The sequence below is a fragment of the Xyrauchen texanus genome, chromosome 32, assembly GCF_025860055.1.
Source record: "Xyrauchen texanus isolate HMW12.3.18 chromosome 32, RBS_HiC_50CHRs, whole genome shotgun sequence".
In the NCBI taxonomy this organism is placed as follows: Eukaryota; Metazoa; Chordata; class Actinopteri; order Cypriniformes; family Catostomidae; genus Xyrauchen; species Xyrauchen texanus.
The window spans coordinates 27,687,759-27,703,944 of record NC_068307.1 but is presented as its reverse complement, the minus strand read 5'-3'; the positions used below and the strand labels follow the sequence as shown (position 1 = coordinate 27,703,944).

The 16,186-nt window shown below is 44.1% G+C and overlaps 1 pseudogene; it reads right to left on the bottom strand.

The window, feature by feature from the left end:
* LOC127625982 (synapsin-2-like) overlaps positions 1 to 16,186 on the bottom strand; it is an 87,151-nt pseudogene that overhangs the window by 26,448 nt on the left and 44,517 nt on the right.

The following is a 16,186-nucleotide window of genomic DNA, read 5'->3' as shown; positions in this document are numbered from 1 at the left end:
TATGCTCGTCGGACCAAATGTTAATAAGGACCTATTTATTGCTCCATGTTTGGCCTCTGCTCATTTTGTTTTGTGTAGCGTACACCGCTCTTACCGCTCTACATTTTCAAATCACGTGATTTTAGGGTCGCATCTGTGGCATCACATCATATTATCTGTCCATGTTGCGTTCATATATAAATCAGAGTTCGTTTTAATAGAACCAAACCTGCCTAGTGTGAACACACCCTTAGAGATAGCATCCACTAGATATTTTGAAGCAATTAATTTCAATGTGTCAGCTAAAAACATATCTATCTAGTTCATTTTAAGTGCATAAAACATAACATGAACAAATAATAATGAACCTGAAATGAACAGCAATGACACTGCTGGGTCAAAGCTAACAGCTCAAAACTCTGACACATTTAACCCTTAATATTTAGTAATAGTCAATCACCTGTTCCTTAGCTGAGGTGCACATATTACTGTTGTAACGTCAAAGGAGCACATGCTCAAAATTTTCATCTGTGAGACTATTGTGCTTTGAGGTAAGAATATGATAATATTGATATGAAAATGATCAATTAATGATTAACAATTTACCACTGTTGCCTTGTTAATATGTAATCATGTAATCTGAAGAAGTAACTAGATTGATTACAAGTATTTTAAAATGTAATTCAATCCAATTACAAATATTTTTGTAATCTGATTACATAATCAATATTACATGTAATCCGTTACTACCCAGCACTGCCAGCCAGGTTAGTGAAACACTGGAAGTCCTTCGTTGCAGTTAGAATCTGGGAAGAGAAGGACAAAACATCAAGGTTGCAGAACCTAGCAAAGGTGTTAGAGAATGCACAGCTTGCCGCCAGGGATACACCATTTGCCCAAACACATGAGGAAGCTCATTCTGGTAGAATGAGCTTTAAAACTAAATAAACTCCCTTGTGAGTTTTAAATGAGTGCAAGGGCCCAGTGAGAGCAAAGTTTGGAGACGGCCAAACCTTTTGTGCAGTCTTGAAAGCAGACAAAGAACAGTTCAGACTGCCTGATTTGACAAGTGTGATCAATATACGCACACAATGCCCTCACTGGACAAACTATGTGCAGTCTCTAAGCCAGGGGTAGTCAATAATTTTTTGTCAAGGTCCACATTTCTATAGTCAAGGTATGGTCAAGTAGTGGAGCGGCTAAGTGATATAATCGTTCAGTTTATGATACAAGCGTGAAAATTGGCATGAGTAGTCTCCATGGGTCACTTGACAAGAAAATTGTCCGAGCCACTTGAAATTTCAAGATGGCGGCCATTTTTCAAGATGGCCGACACCTGGATCCTCAAAAGATCAATTTTCCGATAGAAATATATTGGTTTTTTTTATTATTAAGGACGATTTGGTGTCATTTTATTTTATGTTTTAGATTATTCTAAAGAACAACTTTTAACGCATCAAAATACAGTTGTGTTGATTTGTTGATTATAGATAGATTAGACAAGAGTGAATATCTGCACTACCAGGGCACACTGGTGATATATCACTGCTGTTAAACTCAGAGTGGGGTTCAATGTCAGCTAATTGTAAAGTTAGTATCCCAAATGCTGTCTAATCTACCCCAAAACAGTTAGATAGCCGCACCTGAATTGACAGGTTGTGCCAGCATGGGAGAGCCGAGCCAAGGTTAATGGGGTTTTAGTTAACCGGATGGTGTACAGATCGCACGGGATAAAAAATGGCATTGGATGAACGATCGGACTAAGTGTAGGGTTAAGGCATGAACTTAGCTGTATCTCATACATCAAAGTGCTTGGTAAAAGGTGGTAAAAGGATAAACCCTCGGCCTCTGCCTATACATTTGCTGCAGACATGGCAGAAGCCATCATAACAGTTGAGAAAACTAACTGGGACAGATGATTTGTCAGCAGGACACAAAGGAAAAACTCATTCATCCGAGTTTATTCAACAGAGAGCACGATCGTACTGGTTATGATACCACTGCAAGAAATATTCCATTATTTCATAAGATCAATGCTCTGCCTATCTTACTTAGTCCAACCCGACAAGATGAAGGTGATGGCATAGAAAACACATTGACAAGAAACAGAGCAAAATATAATTCAAGCTGTAAACTTATGTTCAATAACACAAAGCTGGAAAGGGCCCAATAGAGAGCATCTACTGCTGCTAAAGACACTGAAGATACCAAAGATATCCATGTCAAGAGGCCAAGAGGATCCCAGCCCTCGAAAGCTTTGTGCTTTATATGTGAAGATGAGAGTGCAATGTCCCCCTTACGAGAAGCAATGACGATGAAACTTAATGAAAGAGTCAATGAATGTGCCCATCAGAGACTGCTCATGCCAATTTTCATGCTTGTATCACCAAATAAACCACTATATCACTGTGGCAGCGGGGGCGTGGTCAAGCGCCCGTCCGGGAGAGAAAAGCGGTAAGGGTGCTCACACCTGAGCTAAAATGATGACTAACACCTGTGTCTAATTTCAGTAACATGAGGAGAGCGGCATAAAAGGGCAGCAGTGACGGAGCATGGGGCGCGACAACCCGTCCAAGGAAAAAACCCCACAACACCGATATTGTGTATAGTGAACAAGAGAAATAAAAAGCTTACCCCTTAAGCTGACACCTATTTCCGTCCCTTCCTTTGGTGGTTGTCACATTGGCTTTTCTCTCCCAGACGGGCGCTTGACCACGCCCCCGCTGCCACAATCACTTAACTGCTCCACTAAGGTGTCGGCCATCTTGAAAAATGGCCGCCATCTTGAAATTTCAAGTGGCTCGGACAATTTTCTTGTCAAGTGACCCATGGAGACTGCTCATGCCAATTTTCACGCTTGTATCATAAACTGAACGATTCTGCCAAACATAAGCACTTAGCCGCTCCACTAAAGGTCCAGACTCATCCGAAATTCAAGGTCCGAAAACATTTTCCATGCTGCAAGTGCCCCTGGCCAACAAACACATAAAATGCTGTGAATTAGTAATATAACCCATAGTTTATATTTTTAGTCCATAAATTTTTTTTTTTTTTATAAATTAAATTAAGATTTTGAGAAAGTGCATAAATAAAATGTCAAACGGATATCAATATAAGCATTAAAGCACTTTCAGATAACTGTTTTAAGTTTTGAAATAGAGTATACAAAGAGTATTAATTTTGGTTTTGTTAAATAAAATTATAGTAGGCATAGATCATCTACAAAGCGTCTTTCCGATAACAAATACACACCCACACACGTTTTAAGCAAAAGAATCATGAATAATGATTGTGAAATACCTGTTAACTATTGTAAGGTATCACTACTGAAAATGTAATTTTATACAGCAATACAATTTGAAGTAAAATATATGTGAATAATGTAGAATTATAATACTCACCATCAGTGGGAAAAATGACAGGTCCTCTGTTGGACAAGGACCTTGAAGTTTGGAGTGAGTTCAGTCAAGGCAACACAGAGGCAGTGTCACAGATGATTATCAGGCAAAACGGAGCGATTACGCAATTTAATGTTGTTAATTTTTGAGAATGCAGGCTCACACATATATGTCGAGCCAAACATAGTCAAGATGTTAAATGCCACCTTCCTCAAGTGTGGATACTTGGAGTCCAGCACAAGGGTTGTCCAAAAAGTTTCACATGTAGTTTCAGTGTGCCGCATCTTAAGCACTTCATCAGATTGTAAATCAATAAGCTCCAGCTGTAGATTTGGCTTTTCAACATCCGGAAAGGAGGCTTTTGCTTGATTGCACCAAGTGCCATTTGCTTTCACCATGAATGGGTTCTTTACAAACAGGAAGACATCTTTAACACTTTCAAATTCTTGGAACCTGTGCTGGAAGTTTTGAAGGAGCCTGTCCAGAGAAGTCATCATCTGGAATTGTATGCAGATATTCTTCCACATGAACTCAAATTTCCCACAGCCTCCTTAGTACTTGCTCTCTGCTCAGCCAGCGGATATCATTATGGACCAAGAGGTCATCGTAATCGGCAGACACTTCTGAAAGAAAACTTTTGAACTGCCTGTGTTGCAGTACTGACTTTGTCCGAAGGAAGTTGACAAGTTTTATTACCATTGCCATTACATTAGAATACTCATCGCTGAGCTTTGCACAAAGTGCAGTTTTTTTGGATTGCACAGTGATAGGAAATCAAATTGGGGTTCAGGTCTTGCAGACGTTTCACAAGACCTCGGTGAGTACTGATCATGGCAGGAGCGTCATCTGTTGTAATTGACACAATGTGATTCATGTTAAAACCTTCATTAGACAAAATGTCTGAACAGAATTAAACAAATCCTCACCGGTCGTGCGATTTTTATGCAGTATTAGCGACAACAAATCCTCCACAAATTTCTCTCCATCAAAAAAACGGACATACATCAATTTCTCACTTAACTGCTTAAAAATGTCTTGTGCCATGATCTCAGCATGCCTAATAGCTGTTGTATCTGAGAGTGGTAGTTGTCTGAAGGCTTCAACAATGTCTTTCTCCTCCTCTAAAAGGGTTTCAGCTATAAAAATCGTACATTGCTTAACCATGTCCGCATCGGTAAAAGGTTTCGTGTGTTTTGCCATAACCCACACACACCTCAGTAAAGCTTTAGTTGCCTTTTCCTGAGCACAATTACCCTTTGAAATAATATTTTTGCTATGACAATATCCATTTTTTAATGAAGTTATCTTGTCTGATCTTAAACGAGAGCCCAGTGGATATTTGTGGTCAAAATCTATGTGCTTGGTTTCATAGTGCCGTTTGATATTCCCACTTTTAATAACAGCAACAGCCTCTAAACATACCGGTCGAGCATTTGGTCGCTGTGGCAAAACAAAGCAATAAGCATCGGTCCACTCTTCTTTAAATGAATGATTTTCAGTATCAACTTTCCTTTTTTTTTGCTACCTTGTTTAAACACACTGATGTTAACTTGACATCGAAAGCACTGGAGGTGGGAAAACAGCATTCAAAAGTGCGCACGAGCGTAGTGCACACGAGCGAAGGTGTATAAAAAAAGCTCTCGTTCATTTTTTTTTTATTTGTGGAAACTGACGATAGTTCAAATTAACAATACACTCGATCAGAGATGGCATTGTGAGTGAATGAGAGGGTAGAAATAATAATACAAAATTTCAATATTAGAATATTAAGTAAACAAAACGATTCTGCGGTCCATTCAAAAGCATCTGGCGGTCCGGAATTGACCCGTGGGCCGCCTATTGACTACCCCTGCTCTAAGCCTTTTTCCAAATCAAACTGAGGAGAAAAAGCTTGCCTGAAGGCCCCCTACACACTTCCCTGAAGCCAATGCAAGCAGCAGCACAGTCTGCAGCGAGAGTATGCATAGGCTTACCACATCTAATGGGTCAAATGTGGACCCGTTAGCACTTGTTACACCAGCGCTAAGAACAGAAGTAGGGTGAGATGGCCTTAGCTCTGGAAATCAAGAGCGGTTGGGCCACTACGGCACAACCAACAGCAAATTCTCCCGTTTTTCACGAACCTTGGTGTAGAGAAATGAATACATTATTGATTAATAACAAAAGTGAGCAACTGGAAAATGAGTAGATGCTATGCACTTATAAGACTTATTTGTTCTTTCTTTCTAGCAAAATTACACACAATAAAGACGTATTTAGTTTGACAGTGTGCTTTTATTAAACTTCAAGTGAAATACTCTATGTTCTATGTTCACGGATGACCACCGCATAGGGCACCCCAGCCTGAGTTGGACGTGTCTGTCGAGACAACTTTGCTTCTGACCACTTGGCCCAGCGCAATAGCCCTCTGATAGGAGGGAAGTGAGTGATTGCACCACATGCAAAGAGGCACCCTTGAGTTGACCCAACTCTGGAGAGGCTTAATGTGCAGCCATCCCGGAGGGGTGACAGCAATCGGCATGGCTAGCACGCCAACTTCTCCGATTGTGCCAACATCAGCCAATCTTTGAGGTAGTCCAGGACGTTGACGCAGCTCAGCCCAAGCCAACACATGTGGTATAGGTGTGAGGAGTTAGGGACAGGCAGAAAGGAAGGACCTTGAATTGAAATGCTGCACCATCAAAGGCGAGTCTACGTGAAATCAATTTTTACACGAAAGTACATGTCTTTCAAGTCTGCAAACATGAACCAGACAAACAGATGGACATTGGCTGCAAGGTCTAAACTGACTCAAGCATCTTGCATTTCATGCACTCACAATGAACACAATCAGTCTCGGCTATTAAAATGTAATGCTGTAAATCCTAAATCTCTAAAACGACTGTAAACACAACATTTTAAACAACTTTAAGGCTCTTAATAATACACAAGTTTTAACAGAAACATTTATATACGGGTGATATCAGCTAAAGTGGGCCATCAGGTAAAATAGGCCATTTAAGGTTAGAGCATGTCTGCTCTTTTATAATTCCCCCCTACAAAAATTAAAATGGTGTGATCTGTTGCCACAGTGGTGCTTGATGTTAAAATTGAACTGATTGGTTTAAGGCTGCTAAGGTGGGCAGGCAAGACTTCAAAGGGAGACTGTCTTTTAAAAAAGAATGGTAAGGGGTGTTGTTGGGTTTCCATATTTTATGGGGACTTTCCATAGACATAATGGTTTTTATACTGTACAAACTATATATTCTATCCCCTAAACCTAACCCTCACAGAAAACTTTCTGCATTTTTACATTTTCAAAAAACATAATTTAGTATAATTTATAAGCTGTTTTCCTCATGGGGACTGACAAAATCTCCCCACAATATCAAAACTTTCGTGTTTTACTATCCTTATGGGGACATTAGGTCCCCACCAAGAGATAAACACACACACACACACACACACACACACACACACACACACACACACACACACACACATTCAATATCCTACTATACCTTTGTCATGTCATTTTGTTTTAAAATTAATTGACTTGTTCATTGATTCATTGACATGTTAAGTTTGACATTTTCTGGTCCATTTAACCTGATAAAGCAGTCCATTTGACATGATAATGGTTTGGTTGTCTTTTTGGGTGACTTTTGACAAATTAATTGCTGTGAAACAAAAACACAAAAAAAAGTTTTTATAACACAATGTATATAGAATTATAAAGGAGACCTGAAACAGCAAAAATAAACATGATTTGAATTTATGACCACTTAATTTGATAGGGTTTTGACGATTAACCAAAAAGTGGCTAATTTTAGCTGACTTGACACCTAAGGGCCCTTTCATAGTCAACGCATCGGTACGTGTACGCGTCTGAAACGCTACGCTTCGGCCGCCATTATGCGTCGATGCGTAGCCAAATGTGTCGTCCTAGTTTTTGATACGCGACGCACCGATGCGCGCAATACTACGCGGTGTCGGTGGGGGCGACATTGCAAGTATTGTACATTAATTCAAGTATATTATGTTTACAGAAGAAGATTTGATTACAATGGCGGGCGAAGAGGGAAAATTATGCGAGCTTATACGCATACATCCACATTTATCCACAGTTCGTCGCAATTACACTCCAATAAAATAGCGTTGGAAAATGCCTGGAGGGAGGTTGCAACCGCGATGGGAAAGACCGTAGAGAATGTGAAAACGGACTGGAAAAAGCACCGTGACAAGTTTACTAGGGCGCACAAAAAGTCAGTTGCCAGTCTTCAGTTGCCATTTTGGTCTGAATATGACGTGACCCGACTCTACTAATATCACCAGACTCTACTACCCCCTGTTGCGGGAGCGGTGTATTGCATTTCACGCATCGCCCGTGACACGTGCGTCTGCTTGCGGACTATGAAAGGGAGCACGTCGCTCGCGTCACTCGCGTTGCTTACTCGCGTTGACTATGTAAGGGCCATTAGTGTTTTTATAAAATTATTAGCTTCGTATTTCTACATTTAAACCCTCCAAAAATTGGCCCCATTTACTTCCATTGTAAGTGCCTCACTGTAATCTTGATTTTTGCTTCTTTTTTTGTTTGTTTTTTTTTAAGAAAAGGATGGACGAGTCATTATGCCACAAATTTTGTCACTGGGTCTTAACTTATTCAATACTTACCGAATTAAATCCATAATATTACTTTAATCCATTATTATTTAATTATAAATTATTTATACCTTAGAATCTCACATAATTTTAAGGTAAATATTACATGTAATCATAAAATGAGAAAGAGCACATTCTTAAATTCCGTAACATTAAATGGAACAAAACAAACATATACATTTAGCTGTATTCACTGCGCTTTCATCTTATATTTTTGACATACTTTATATTAATTGTAATTCCAATGTATTTATTTTTTTGGCTAAGTTTGGTATTTACTGCTGAATATATGTGGATTACATGCACATTTATGAAGCCCCGAACTCTTACATTTATGCATTTGGCAGACGCGTTAATCCAAAGCAATTTACAGTGCACTTATTTCTGGGACAATCACCCTGGAGCAACCTGGAGTTAAGTGCCTTGCTCAAGGACACAATGGTGGTGGCTGTGGGGTTCGAACCAGCGACCTTCTGATTACCAGTTATGTAGTTTAGCCCACTACGCCACCTCCACAATTGATATTAGCAAGTAATTAGAAGAAATGTGCCTTTAAAACTTAAAAAGTCCTTGAGTGAATTGTTTTTTTGTTTTTTGTTTTTTAGGAGAAGGTATGTTATTTAGTCTGTGTAGTCTCATGTGGTTCTGTGTTTGTCCTATGTTGTTTTATGTAGGACCATGGTCCTGGAGGAACGTTGTCTCGTTTCACTGTGTACTGTACTAACTGTATGTGGTTGAACGACAATAAAAACCACTTGACTTGACTTGACTTGAACTACTGCAATGTCTGACTCAAGATCTCAAAATCTAAAGTCTATGTCCTTATTAATCATTAATATAATTAGATTTTCAAGCGTTTATCAAAAGCTGCTCATCCACACTGAAAACTCCATTTACTGTGCATATGATAATCGCCATTCCAGGCCAGACAAAAATGCATTGGTTGAAAAAACAATATCTAGTAGGCAATCGGATGCAGATCCAATGCAAGTAGCATTAATGAAGCTCCTATAAACTACCAGAGAAGCATGGTGTCTGGGTGGGACCCAAAATGACGCATTAAGAGCCTCTTGTCCAATAACATATATACATTGCGCCATTGATTTGATTAGTAGGTTTTCTGCCATAGACTCCAATTGAAACAGCTCCAATAGTGCTCAAAAGGCTGTCTTCTACGGACACAATCACATTGAAAAAAAAACCTACTGCATTACTTAAACAAACTAGTTTAGTGATGCTATATTTTTCACTTTTATTTGCAAAAGCACTGATATGCATAAATGGAGTATTATGGAGTGGTGGTGGCGTAGTGGGCTATAGCACATAACTGTTAATCAGAAGGTCGCTGGTTCGATCCCCACGGCCACCACCATTGTGTCCTTGAGTAAGGCACTTAACTCCAGGTTGCTCTGGGGGGATTGTCCCTGTAATAAGGGCACTGTAAGTCGCTTTGGATAAAAGCGTCTGCCAAATGCATAAATGTAAATGTAAATATAGATTTGCACATAAAGTCAATTAAACTTGTCATTGCCACATTTCTTACAGAATCAGTTCAGTTACCAACTCAGATTTTTAGCCACAATCAAACAAAACAGACAGTGAAACTTAACTATTATTGTGGAAATGTATTGTGAAAATGATTACAATTTGTTTTCAAGAACATCACTTATGTCAGTTATACATACTCTATATACACTATGCTTAAAAACACAGTATCTACAAATCAGTAATAATACCTGAAATGATGAGGATTACACAATGAATTGACTTATTTTTCTTTTTCAATGATGTCTGTTTTAAAGTCTGGTATTGCTAATCTCTCACCTCAGTGATGTAATCCTTTCCATCCTTTCCATGTATGGCTTTAACGGCACAGATCTCCATACCTCCAAACACATCTGCACAGGCATCCACCCACAGCTTGTATCTGCAGGACATAAGACCACATGCCATTGGGCCTACATGCTAAGATTAAACATCCACCAGTGTTTTCAGATGCCCAGTTCTAAAAAGCTCCCAGAGAGCAACTTACCCATCCTTTACCAGTTATAAAATGAATTGGCTAAGAAGCACCCTGTTCAAAATCTTGATCATCACCAGCATTATTGGAACTGGCAAGAATGTTCTTTGTTTCCTTCATGTTATTGAATATCATATTATAGAACCATTTATGATTGAACTGCTGGACAATGGTTTTCGGATTATATAATATATTATATATTTGAATTGCTAAACTTGTAATAAACCTGCGCATTTGGATCTTGAATAACAGGTAGACTAATTTAATGAGCATTTAAGGGAATAAATAGTCTCTCTTACTATGTTTGACTATACACATATTTAATGAAGTGATTGCATAGATCAGTGGTCACCAATTAACAAGGCAGCATGACAACGGTTGCCCCATCTTACCGTTTCTACAATTTAAGGGAGTAATGTGTGAACGCCACATCACGCCACACTAATTCATATTTTTCTCTACCGCCGAACGTGGTTCATTCGTGCTCCCCGCGCGTTGCCTCTCTCTCCCTGCTATAGACATAAGGTGCCACCCTGATAAGTAGAGTTGCAGTAGCGTAGACACGGTGAGCAGCAATATAGATGGATAGTAGATCTTTCACTTAAACACATTGCAGAAAACAAGAATGAAGCAAAGTGAAACTATCTTCATATGTCTGATATATGACTCTGATGGTTCACCTAATCAGGTTTGTGACAGGACAGTTAACGTGGTGCCTATAAAGTTTTTCCCCCATCTAAACTTAGCTTCATTAATCAGTATGTTACAAGCCTTTCATAATAAACAAACTGATTTTTATTTCTAATTTAGTGAAAATTAAATCAAAGATATCATCATCTCTGGCATGGATGGCAAATAAAGACAACCAAAACTTTGAAATTACTAGTTTCCTAGTAGAGTTCTCTGCTGTTGAGAATGTTTCTATTATTTCATAGTCAGCCTATTTATACCTACAGCCTATATATATATATATATATATATATATATATATATATGTAGCGAACACAAGTTGAGACAGTCACAATGTCGGGAAAAAACTGCTTTATTAAATAAAAGCAAAGCAGGCAAAAGTACAAAGGGCAAATCCAGAGGGAGAATCGTCGTCGAGGGAAGCGTAGGGTCAAAAGCCAGGGAATCAAAGTGAGTAGCGGGAAGGACTAAACAGGGGAGCTAGGGGAACAAGAGAGCTGGCAAGCTAAGGGGTAACGAATCACAGGGGAGTCAAAACTAGACGAGACTAGCGGGGGGCAAAGACACGGGAATCTAAATACAATAACCAACGGGTGTGAAACGAATGTGCTGTGATATAAATAGGGGAACTAACGAGCGGTGCAGGTGTAACGAATAAAGGGGTGATTGAGACGAGTGCAGGTGAAACTAATGTGCAGGAGAATTGGAAGCGCGTGAGAAACTCGAGGAAGGGAGATTGCCTACGAGCATGTGAGCGAGAAGCAGCAAAGTGGGCGTGAGGGCTCGAGCGAGCAAAAAGAGCGTGAAAAGCTCGAGGGGGCGGAGTGAGGGAGTGTGCATGTGTGTGCTAGATGATGCGGGGAGAAGCAGAGGAGCGGGGTTCGTGACAGTACTCCCCCCTCTGAATAGGACGGCTCCTGACGGCCGCGGGAGGCGGTGCAGGATGATCGGGGGACAGACAAAGGGAAGTGAGACAGTCCATGGGCAGTTCAAGGTAAGGTCAGGGGGAACATGGACAGGCGGGTGGTCGGGAGATCTAGGGGGCAGCCATAGGGCAGAGACTGGGTCAGGGGGTCTAGAAGGCGACTGGAGGACAGGGACTGGGTCCGGGGGTCTGGAAGGTGACCACCGGAGAGGAACAGGGTCAGGAGGCCAGGGAAGAGGCCACAGGACAGGGAGAGTGTCAGGGGGCCACCGGACAGGGTCAGGGGGCCAGGGAAGAGCCGTGAAAGGCGGAGCCGTGGAGGACTTGGGAGACGGAGCCTTGGAAGACGGAGCCGTGAGAGACTCAGCAGGCGGGGTACTGAGAGGCTGAGGAGGCGGCGCCATGGGGAGCCCAAGAGACAGGGCAGAGGGAGGTGGTGCCGCAGGAGGCTCTAGAGGCAGAGGCCTGGAAGGCTCTAGAGGTGGAGCCGAAGGAGGCTTTAGGGGTGAAGGCCTGGAAGACTCAGGAGGTGGAGCCGATGACGGTGGCGCCGTGGGCGGCTCTAGCGAGGTAGGCCTGGAAGGCTCTGGAGGTGGAGCCGAAGGAGGCTTTAGGGGCGAAGGCCTGGAAGGCTCAGGAGGTGGAGACGATGACGGTGGCGCCGTGGGAGGTTCTAGCGAAGTAGGCCTGGAAGGCTCTGGAGGTGGAGCCAAGGGAGGTGGTGCCGTGGGAGGTCCCCGAGGCGACGACCTGGCAGGCTCTGTAGTCTCGGGGGGTAGAGCCGTAGCAGGCTCGAGGGGCGGAGCTCTAGAAAGCTCTGGAGTCTTTGGGATCAGAGCCGTGAGAGGCTTGGGAGGTGGAGCCGTGGGAGGCTCTGGAGGGGGAGCCGTAGGAGGCCCGAGAGGCGGAGCTGTAGAAAGCTCTGGAGTCTTTGGGAGCAGAGCCGTGAGAGGCTCGGGAGGTGGAGCCATGGGAGGCTCTGGAGGGGGAGCCATAGGAGGCCCGGGAGGCGGAGCCGTAGGAGGCTCGAGAGGCGGAGCCGTAGGAAGCTCGGGAGTCTCTGGGAGTAGAGCCGTGAGAGGCTCGGGGAAAAAGGTCGTGGAAGACTCGAGAGGCTCTAGAGGTGGGGCCCTGGAAGGCTCGAGAGGCTCGAGGGGGGGAGCCATGAAAGAATCGAGAGACAAAGCCCTGAGAGGCTTGGAAGGGGGTGGAGCCCTGAAAGACTCGAGAGGAGAAGCCCTGAGAGACTCGAAAGGGGAAGCCCTGAGAGGCTTGAGAGGGGGAGGAGCCCTGAGAGACTCGAGAGGCGAAGCCGTGAGAGGCTTGAGGGGTGGAGCCATGAAAGACTCGAGGGACGGAGCCCTGAGAGGCTCGAGGGGAGGAGGAGCCCTGAAAGACTCGAGAGGGGAAGCCCTGAGAGGCTTGAGAGGGGGAGGAGCCCTGAGAGACTCGAGAGGCAAAGCCGTGAGAGGCTTGAGGGGTGGAGCCATGAAAGACTTCGTGAGGAGAAGCCCTGGGAGGCTTGAGGGGAGGAGGAGCCCTGAAAGACTCGAGAGGGGAAGCCCTGAGAGGCTTGAGAGGGGGAGGAGCCCTGAGAGACTCGAGAGGCGAAGCCGTGAGAGGCTTGAGGGCTGGAGCCATGAAAGACTCGTGAGGAGAAGCCCTAGGAGGCTTGAGAGGGGGAGGAGCCCTGAGAGACTCGAGAGGCGAAGCTGTGAGAGGCTTGAGGGGTGGAGCCATGAAAGACTCGAGGGGTGGAGCCCTGAGAGGCTCGAGGGGAGGAGGAGCCCTGAAAGACTCGAGAGGTGAAGCCGTGAGAGGCTTGAGGGATGGAGCCATGAAAGACTCTAGAGGAGAATCCCTGAGAGGCTTGGAAGGAGGGGGAGGAGCCCTGAGAGACTCGAGAGGCAAAGCCGTGAGAGGCTTGAGGGGTGGAGCCATGAAAGACTCGTGAGGCGAAGCCGTGAGAGGCTTGAGGGGGCGAGCAGAGGCTGGCAGAGCCTTGGAAGACTCTGGGGGCGGAGCAGAACCCGGCAGAGCCGTGGAAGACTCTGGGGGCGGAGCAGAACCCGGCAGAGCCGTGGAAGACTCTGGGGCGGAGCAGAACCCGGCAGAGCCGTGGAAGACTCTGGGGGCGGAGCAGAACCCGGCAGAGCCGTGGAAGACTCTGGGGGCAGAGCAGAGGTCGGTAGAGCTGTGGAAGACTCTGAGGGAACCTCTGCGGTCTTGAGCACAAGACGAGACTGGGGAGAAGGGGCCCTCTTCCTTCTCTTACGTCTTCGGCCAACAGGGGACGTGGCCATGGGGACGGTCGAGGCTACAGGCGCTGGCTCTGGGGCGGTCGAGGCTACAGGCGCTGGCTCGCTGACCGTGGCGGACATGGGCGCTGGCTCGTTGGCCGTGGGCGCTGGCTCGTTGGCCGTGGCAGGCATGGGCGTTGACTCGCTGGCCGTGCCAGGCTTCGAGGCTGGGGCCGTGACAGGCCTTGGGACTGGGGCCGTGTCTGGCTTCAAGACAGGGGCCGTGTCAGGCTTCAAGACGGGGGCTGTGTCAGGCTTCAAGACGGGGGCCGTGGTAGGCTTCAAGACGGGGGCCGTGGTAGGGAATGCTGGTTCAGTGTCTGCCTCCCCTACAGTAAACGAGGAACCAGTGTACAGTAGGGCGAGGTCAATAAACTGAGCCAGGTTAAGGGAGCAGCGACCACCAGGCATGAATGATGAGGCTGGCTCATTCAGTCCATGTTGAAAAATGGTTTTCAGAGCCACCTCATTAAAATTCACCTGGTTGGCCAGGGCACAAAAATCCACAACATAAACCTCCAAGGGTTGACTCCCCTGACGCAACCCCACGAGTCAGGCTGCTGGCTCCATAATGTCGAGGGCGGGGTTATGAGTTACACAACCGCTGCCTCGCGATAAAAAACCCTTGGTCAGCGTCCGAAGAGCCATAAAACCTCTCCGGGGGTGGAGAGTGCACGGCGCTCAGAAATGCACTGGAGGCATAAACGGGCTCAGGGGCAGACACAGGTGAAATAGGGTGAAACAAATCAGAAATAGCGCATACCTGCTGCCCCTGGGCCGTGAGCGCGTGGTCATCTCTCCACACTGTAGCTCCTCGCGCCGAATGTGACGTGCTTCTCCGCTCTAGTGAGCTGCGTGGATCCTTAGCGCTGGGCATTGTGACTGTCAACGGTGAGGTTGGTTATTTTGTAGCGAACACAAGTTGAGACAGTCACAATGTCGGGAAAAAACTGCTTTATTAAATAAAAGCAAAGCAGGCAAAAATACAAAGGGCAAATCCAGAGGGAGAATCGTCGTCGAGGGAAGCGTAGGGTCAAAAGCCGGGGAATCAAAGTGAGTAGCGGGAAGGACTAAACAGGGGAGCTAGGGGAACAAGAGAGCTGGCAAGCTAAGGGGTAACGAATCAAAGGGGGGGTCAAAACTAGACGAGATTAGCGGGGGGCAAAGACACGGGAATCTAAATACAATAACCAATGGGTGTGAAACGAATGTGCTGTGATATAAATAGGGGAACTAACGAGCGGTGCAGGTGTAACGAATAAAGGGGTGATTGAGACGAGTGCAGGTGAAACTAATGTGCAGGAGGATTGGAAGCGCGTGAGAAACTCGAGGAAGGGAGATTGCCTACGAGCATGTGAGCGAGAAGGAGCAAAGTGGGCGTGAGGGCTCGAGCGAGCAAAAAGAGCGAGCAAAAAGAGCGTGAAAAGCTCGAGGGGGCGGAGTGAGGGAGTGTGCGTGTGTGTGCTAGATGATGCGGGGAGAAGCAGAGGAGCGGGGTTCGTGACAATATATATATATAGCAAACAGAATTTTTATGCTGCACTGTTAAGTAAAATGTTTGTTTGTGTTAGTAGATTGTCACTTTAAGGAATATATAAAAATGGTCCATTCAGACTTAAATTTTATACATTTGATACCATACAGTATTTTTTATACTTTTTATTTAATTTTAATATTAAAAGGCCTCCTATGTCCCATACATAGGTATGCATTCTGAATGTAAAAAATATATTCAAACACAAAAACTGGACTGCTGTCATTCAGCTTAAAAACAAGCTGTTGATCTTGTCTTTTAATATTCATATCCAATTGCACACGACTGATGAACTGTATGAAATATATATATATTTTTTTGTAGAAAAGGTCCCTCAGACCCCCAACGTGAAGTTATAATTATTTAAAATAAATAAATATGTTTGATCATATTTATTTGTAATATACAGTAAGTTAGCTTACTGAGTTAGTATAGTAGAGTTCATGTATATCACGAGACCCAATAAAATGGGTGGTCCCAGAGAGCACACATACTATTACTAATAATTATAATAATACTAAAATTAATATTATACCCTGATATAATTTATAGTAGCTTTAATTAAAAATGTCTGCCAAGGGGCCTGGGTAGCTCAGCGAGTATTGACTCTGACTACCACCCCTGGAGTTATGAATTCGAATCCAATGCTTGTTTAAATATTTTCATATTTACAACATCTCTCTCATCAATTACCTT